The sequence below is a fragment of the Schistocerca cancellata genome, chromosome 3, assembly GCF_023864275.1.
Source record: "Schistocerca cancellata isolate TAMUIC-IGC-003103 chromosome 3, iqSchCanc2.1, whole genome shotgun sequence".
Lineage (NCBI taxonomy): Eukaryota > Metazoa > Arthropoda > Insecta > Orthoptera > Acrididae > Schistocerca > Schistocerca cancellata.
Window position 1 is genome coordinate 791,501,682 of NC_064628.1, and position 8,441 is coordinate 791,510,122.

Here is an 8,441-nt window from a genome sequence, read left to right on the forward strand (position 1 = left end):
AGTTGCAATGTCATCAGCGAATCTTTATCAGTGATATCTTTTCCTCCTGACATTTCATTCCACTCTTGAATCTTTCGTTCATTTTGGTGACTGCTTCTTTGATGAATGGATTGAACAGCAGCGGAGAAAGATTGCATCCCTATATGACAGCCTTTTTAACCCGAGCACTTCTACTTCCATTCTTATTGTTCCTTCTCGATTTTTATACATGGGAGTATTGTATGTTACCTGCATTTCCCTATAGTTCACACTTTATTTTCCTGAGAATTCCGAACATCTTGCGCTGTCTTACATTATCGAACGCTTTTTTCTTACTTCCTTTAAGCGCCATAACAGAAATACCTGTTTGGTATTTTACCTTGCCTAAAGCCAGACTGACTGTCACCTAAGAGATCGTCATTGATCTTTTCCATTCTTCTGTATATTATTCTTACCACTAATGTGGATGCATGAGATGTTAAGGTGATCGAATGTTTACTCTGCAACGGAGTTTGCCCTGATATGAAGCTTCCTGTCAGATTAAAACTGTATATCAAACCGGGACTGTGTTCGGGTAGCTCAATTGCCTGCAAAAGGCTAAGGTCCCAGGTTAGAATCCTAGTGTTTTAATATGCCAGGAAGTTTGACTGTAAGGTGGTTCTCGCGCTCATCTACCGTTACTTTCTTCGGATCAGCTTAGCTATCTCTACAACTATGGATTCGATGTTAATATCGTTGTTTTTCGGATTATCTTTATATGTCATTGACCTAGCGATTCGATGTGAAGACATTCAATCAGTGCAAAAACAAGAAGAAATTCTTAAAGAAACAACAGATAGACTGGGGCTCCAAATATCGTCTGAAAAAACAAAATACACGTACAGCAGTAGCTTGGCACCAAAATTCTGACAACTAAATATGGGAAAATCGAGAGAGATTCGCAGTTCAGATATTTAGGAGAAAGTATTCAAGAAAGTAACCCGGAAAAGACTTGGTTGGTTGATTAGGGATGGGGACCAAACAGCGAGGTCATCGGTCCCAACATATTAGGGAAGGACGGGGAAGGAAGTCGGCCGTGCCCTTTCAAAGAAACCATCCCGGCATTTACTTGGAGCGATTTTAGGGAAATCATGGAAAATACAAATCAGGATGGCTTGGCGCGGGTTTCGACCGTCGTCCACCCGAATGCGAGTCCAGTGTGCTAACCACTGCACCACCTCGCTCAAAGCCGGAAAAAGACTGGTTACGAAATTCATTATAACAAAACGGAAGCGGTTTCAAGGCATACAAGTGACATTTATAAGAAAAAACTCATCTCAGAGTACACCATCCGAGGCACTACAACGGGTCATCAGACCTGAATGTCTTTATACGGCTCAGACACTCATTTTAAACGGAAAGACAGACACTGAAGAAATCAAAAAGAGAGATGTTAAGTGGTGTAAGTTTGAGATCTAAATTATATTGAAGAAGGAACGTACAGACTAAGGGCAAATAAGCCCGCCCGGTTAGCCGTGCGGTCTAACGCACGGCTTCCCGGAGTGGGAAGGAGCGCCTGGTCCCCGGCACGAATCCGCCCGGCGGACTTGTGTCGAGGTCCGGAGAGCCGGCCAATCTGTGGTTCGTTTTTAGGCGGTTTTTCATCTGCCTCGGCGAATGCGGGCTGGTTCTCCTTATTCCACCTCAGCCACACTACGTCGGCGATTGCTGCGCAAACAAGTTCTCCACGTACGCGTACGCCACCATTACTCTAGCACGCAAACATAGGGGTTACACTCGTCTGATGTTCCCGGGGAAGGGGGGGGGGGGGGGTCCAACGGGAGTCGGACCGCACAATAACCCTGAAAGAGTGGTTCGGTGTGCGGCGGCGAAGGGGTTAAGTGGACTGCGGTAGTCGTCGTGGGTTTGTGGACCACTGCGGCTATGGCGGGGACGGAGCCTCTCCGTCGTTTCTTGGCCCCATGTTAGCAAACAATACAATACGAGGGCAAATAAAGAATCGGAAAACTATACCAAGATGTATTCGGATGTGAAAAATTCCGGCTAAAATTCTATGGGCACATAAAGAGAATGAAGCCAACTAGAGTAATTAGACAGGTTGTGGAATTCTACGAAACTCGCATTAATGCCAAAGTTGAAACAACAAAGCGGGCCGGTTCATTAAAAGAAGAACTGAAAGATGCAGGTGTAACACAACTGGACACACAAGACAGGAGAATAGTTAGGCAGAAAATTCACGACGTATTTTGCCTGGCAGATAAACCTAAGAACGGAATAATTTGGTCTGGTGAGCAGAAAACAGCACAATCTGGAAGTATGAAGTGACCTGGGCCCAAAGGAAAGTTGAAATAAAGCGCTGAAAATTCCCCATGTTCTACATCGGATGGTCCTGTATGGTACAAACGTGAATAAAAATACAAGTTTAGTTTATAGAGTATTTTCAACTTAGTTATAAATATATTAACAGACTAATATATTACCACTACAAATATATAATTTTGCAGTTAGTTGTAATTTATTAATACAGTAACATAACATAGCCCATAACATAGGTGGATAGTATCATTACTTTGTTAAGTAGAATACATGAGCAGCCACTTAATAATATGTAATAACAGATGTGGCACTACCAGTTATAATGCGCAGGAAAGAGGTCAAAATTGACTTCCAGCAAATCAATAAATAGTGCAATATGATGAATGTATGCGTGGATGTGAGTGATTTGGAGTCAATGAATGAACTTCTATCGAAGGTTTGTGTGTACGAATTTCTGAATTCTAAAGACTTTAATGAAACGCGTCTTGGTATTTCCTAGTAATGTTTCCAATAATCGTGCTGTTGAACGCTGGAAACCATTAGTCAGCGCTGTGGGATTCTGGACCGGTTTTTCTAGCATATACTCCGTCTTTGGAAAGTTGGGCACTAACTGACACAGGAAAGATCGACTAAATGTGCTGCACAACATAGCACGGCACAACTCAGTTATGAAGATAGTCCCGAAACCGTCAGCACACCGATTCACAGCTGTTTTCAATTATTATTTCAAACAGATTTGACAATCATAAAGCTACCTAGTGCATCGTATCACGGCTAATAATTTCAGGAAGTTCAATATAAAAAGTACTACATGTTTTACCACGTCAAAAAATACGGGAAAGGAAGGTGTGAAGGACCTGGGCGTTTATAAGGAGTTTTTAAGCTTAAAAGGAAGTTCCCTGAAGAGGAAGAAGAAGTGGAACAAACGAAGTGGGTGTACCGGTCGGATGAGCTACGAAACTGCATTACTTTAAGTAAAGTACTTGTGTCCCTTGACAGATGCTGATTTAATAAAAGAATACTTGGTAGTTGTAAGATGAATTATGTCCACGTTGGTTAGAACAGTTTCAAGTGGTGCCACTGTCAAACATGACAGTCGTGTATCTCATGTATCCCGCACAGCACCCATGATGTGTCCCACAGCCAGCTCGTAAAACCTTTGCAAAGAGTTTGCTGTACTCTATTAGCTTTAGCGCTCTTCGGAAGTGTCGATATTGTAGGCACACAGCCGGACGTGACATCTAGCATTCTTAGCAGCTTTGAAGAAAGGGTAGAAAATGTTTGTAATTAGTTTATTAGTTTACGCATCTACTGACGGAGCGTCTGTTGTCTAGGGAGAAAATGAGGATTCGTAGGGCAACTGAATTGGAGAATGAAAAAGCTTCCAGTACCCAAATGGAGCTAACCTGCAGCTTGAATGATCTGTAAAGCGACAGGGAATTTTAAGACAATCTAGATTTCGCCAAGCATCTCCCTCAAGATTGACTTCCCCGTTTATACAACTCTCCACACGGCATCCCATCCCATTCCCTGTGGTGATAGAGGGTGTACAGCACTCACTTCTCGTAGGCCTGGGCTCATCGTCTGCTCGCAGAGTACAGTCGCTGTGAAACCCTGCCGTAGACTTCAGTAAGTGACAAATTTCAACTTGATGTCTCTACCCGTTCCTGAGAAAAGGAGTCTTAACAGTTGGGCAGATAGACAGATAGACGGACAACAAAGTATTCGCATGAGGGTTCCGTTTTTACCGACTGAGGTATGGAACCCTGAAAACTGGTTCTCAGTCTATACAAAAACGAGAGTACAGAAACAGACGTCAGTGTGTAACATCTTATTTCCTGGTCTTCCGGGGAAGGAGTCTTTCTTCACCCTGGAGCTGAAGGACCGTTCTTTCCCTAATCCTCCTAAATAGGTTGTGATCTGAGTCCACATTAGTGTCCTCATGACGGCCGGTGTTTGTAGCATCCACTGCAGAAAATCTCCTTAAAGTCATGCCAGAAGGCAGCACCTTAGAGACACTCTGTAAGCAGGAGCAGGAAATGGCCATTGAGATTGTCGAGATTCTGCACCTGATTCTGGTTGGCTGGAAGGCCTGAATGTTAAATAATGTTGTGGAGAATTCTGGCAGCTCGCGAAATCGAAGAGTCGGTCGGCAGCCCTCGTGGCGAATCGTTGGCTTTTGGGGCGTTGTATTTTGAAGATGCCGTCTTTCTGCAAGTCTACAGTTATTCTTTATGATCAATGAGGTCACTTTTACGGTACGGAAAGCCTACAAAGCATTCGAAAGTGTGTTCTCGGTCGCCAGTGTCCCATTGTGCTTCGAAACTTCCCTGCTCCTCTTGGTGAGCGCCGGGGATTAATATGCGTGGACATTCCCAGTGGTCTCAGAGCAGAGCGTCGAGACATCAGCTAAGTGGAGGTGATGGACTTGGCTAGAATTAGTTGATGCCAATTCATCTCATTCATTTCCGTGCAAGTTAGAGTGTGGGGCATTTGTGCAACTTTTACCGTAGGAACTTTGAACTATATTCCTGGTTTTGTTGTGATTATCGGAGGGAGCTGCTGCTAGTAACTAACTGGAAGCGGTGCACCGAACGGCTAGCGATGAACCAGCGGTCGGATCTCGGAAGCTTACTGAAAGCAGTTAGATAGCTACAGGGCATTTAATTATTGGAGTTGTGAAAAGTTTAGCCCTGACTCGAGGCTCAAAGTGAGCATATTTTACATATGTAGTCTGAGGTGTGGGGTTGATCTGTTATTCTGTTATTCTGCGCAACGGATTAATCTGAGATGTACCCATTACCCTGTGGCTCCTGCAAGATGCAATTTCCACTCCTCACACTACTACAGAAGTCAGACAGACGCTCCTAACGTTCTAAAGAGAAATGTCTGAAAAACTTTCAGCAATAAATATCTTCTGGAGTCGTCCGCTGTGAGGAAATGACACAAAAATTCACAAAATTTCTTACGTAACTAGTGGGATACTTGGGTACTGGAGTAGTGCTAGTTAGTGTAAGAAAATCATGAAACTAACGAAAGTTATTACTTATTTTGCAAAAATTCTGAGAAATCACTATGGCACTTTTAGTTATGAATTGAACAAGTTATATCCTGGTTCTTTTCGGAATGTGAAGTTACCTCTCAAGGATAGGATTCGTTGATGAAATTTCTATACAAAGTTTAAGATGGTTGTTGACTTGGCAGAATGGCTGAGAGGCGCGCCTACTTCAACTTGAATAATTATCCTTTAGAACAGGACCGGCCAAACGCTGCACAGTGTGCAGACGTGCGGAAGTGCTGCACATGTGCTCACGTGTGCGGCAGCGAGTGACAGCGGCATCTGTTATTAGACATGCATCCTAAATGAACGGCGGCGGCTCCACTTCCCTGTTTATGTGGTACAAGCAAGAGCGTAACATGCCCAGTCTCGTTTACCCCTGGTAACCGTAACTCTAACAGAGAAGTACTGAGAAATGGCAGGTACTGTGAAAAAGCAAAGGACGGGAGATCTATGTCCTCAGTCGTTTAAAAATGACTGGGAACTGCAATTCTTTTTTGTAGCCGTTGGTGAAAACTCACAATGTTTGCTGTGCCGCCGAATAATAGGCGGCCAGCGTAAGTTTTCAATTGAAAGACATTACAATACATATCACAAAGACGAGTGTAGTGTACTCAATAGTGAAGAACGGCAAGCAAAATTAAATGTCCTTAAGAAACTCCATTATCATTTCTCACGACCAGTGATAAACGTGTTTGGATTTATTCCTTTCATAATTAAAAATTATTGTTTACTAACTGTGCATTATTGCCTCATTCTGCTCCATGTTACATTCTTATCAGAAAAGTCGGTCATTAAACCGATTGTTCCAATGTATACTTACATTTTTTTTTTAAATGTGTGAAGGGCTACGCTTAGCTGAAGTCCATAAAGCATAACATTCATCTAATTGTCGGTTATGCAGATTTCAGACGTAACTGATGAAAGATATAGCAATACTGGTATTGAAATAACACGTGATCATCGAGAGGTCTGCGGTTATCATTCTGTTCAGAGGTCAGTGAGACAGAAATACGTGGGTGTAACTGAGGGCACCGGGAATTAGTTATAGGAAACCTTGCATTAGTTTAATGTTATTTGAAATCATGAATAAGGTTCGTTGGAAGTCGCTAAGTGCTCTCTTTCTTAAATACTAGATCAAAAACATTACGCGTATTTACGTGCCATCAGACAAGCTGCCTTAATAAAAACCCACGGTTGTTAACTGTATTACTTGTCTTACTGGGTTAAACTGATAACATAAAAGTAGACGTCTCAATGAGTAGACTGTGACAGTATTTTAAATGTTTAGTACGCGAAATAACTTCCCATGGTTGGCTTGCAAGCTGTGGAAAGAGCACTAGAATGCGCCGGTACAGAGTATCCCAGCAAGTGGATAAAGCGACTTCTGTGCGTAGAAACATGCACTACATGAACGCTGACGGCTGCGGCGTGCACGCTGTGACCCGGAAGTTGCACATGTGCAGGAGCACCGCACGCGTGCAGAATTTCTGGCCGGCCCTGCTTTAGAATGTTGCTAGGTACGGTCGAGGCTGTCGCATGTGAAATGCAGTGAAGTGTACTGTTGTGGAGGAAATATGGGGCTCGCAATAGCTGTAGCGCACAATACCGTAAGCTGCGATGACTGCTGTCTGCACCACTCGCTGCTGACAAATAAGATAACTTTCGTTCTATCTGGATTGACCTTCGCCAATCAAACTCTCCCTATGCCTTTATGCCTTGATGAAGTCAAGGGTTCCTATTCGCCCCTAGTCTAACTATTAGCGTGGTACACCGGTCAGATAACCAGTCCACTGCGATGCCACTCAAAATTCGCTCGCAGGCGTTTAACTATAACTCTGTCCATTCACACCGCACAATAAGTGTGTCGGCCAACACAGTGAACAACGCTTAATCGCAAGGACTCAACATAGAGTACCACTTCGATTCGCTCTCGACAGAGGTGGTCTCCCAGTGAAGTACAGAGGAGAGACTTGTTCCTCGCTCCAAGAGCGAAAACGGAATGGCGCCTCTTCATGCCAGACGTGAAGGGGTATATCTTTCAGTCTCTTCCATTATTCAATCAGCTCAAGGCGTCAGAAATATCGTCTGCCAATCAGCATTACTCTTCTAAAACGGGAGAATGACGTTTCGTTTATGGCGACCAATCTGGAAATCTGTAGCATTGGCGTTTGCTGTCTCCCTGTGAAAATCTCTGAAACTGTGTGCTATGTGTAAAGAATGCGTAGGCTGGCCGCTCCCACACAATGTAGCGGAATTTGCTTTTAAGCCAAACATGGGGTTGTTCCCCCCTTTCACTCGGGCCCACGCTGTCCGCTACATGGGCGAAACGGGCCGACATAGGCTGGGTCGTCCTCTGAAGGGACCGGCGTCCCGTTGTGCAGTTTCTCTCCCGAACTAAAAGCTTCTGTGACCATCGTGTCTGGAATGTATGTGTGTACGCCAGCCTCGAGTATTTCAACCACGGTGTGCTTACTTGTTAATTTCATATCGCTTACATGAATTCATACAACATTGACTTTATCTTATCGAGTTTGGGTTCGAATGAAGCGTCTTGATATGCGGAATATGACTGTGAGGGCGGAATATGTAAGCAATGAAGGTCAGGAGACCACGACGTCTTACAGTAGCACTGCAGAGGATTAATCTGGGAGCGCCAGTAAACGTGTCCGATTATATCTGCGGAGAAATAAGTTCCATAGTTTTTCTCTCGCGCAGCCAGACGCTGTGGCCGAGCAGTTCTAGGCGCTTCAGTACGGAACCATACAGGTACGAATCCACGTCGGGCATGGATGTGTGTGATGTCCTTAGGTTAGTTAGGTTTAAGTAGTTCTAAGTTCTAGGGGACTGATGACCTCAGATGTTAAGTCCCATAGTGCTCAGAGCCATTTGATTTTTTGTCTCTCAAGCGCTGCATGTCACCAGGAGTCCGAGGATTCTGATCGCAGCTGTGAGTGTGACGTGGTCCGACATCGTGTAAGCTCTGCGGCATGGACGAAAGAAAGTTTCAAGTGGCATTAAGAGAGAGACAGGCTAGGATGAGAATAGGGCGCTGTCTTCTCTCTCCATATTTATTTAATTTATTTAT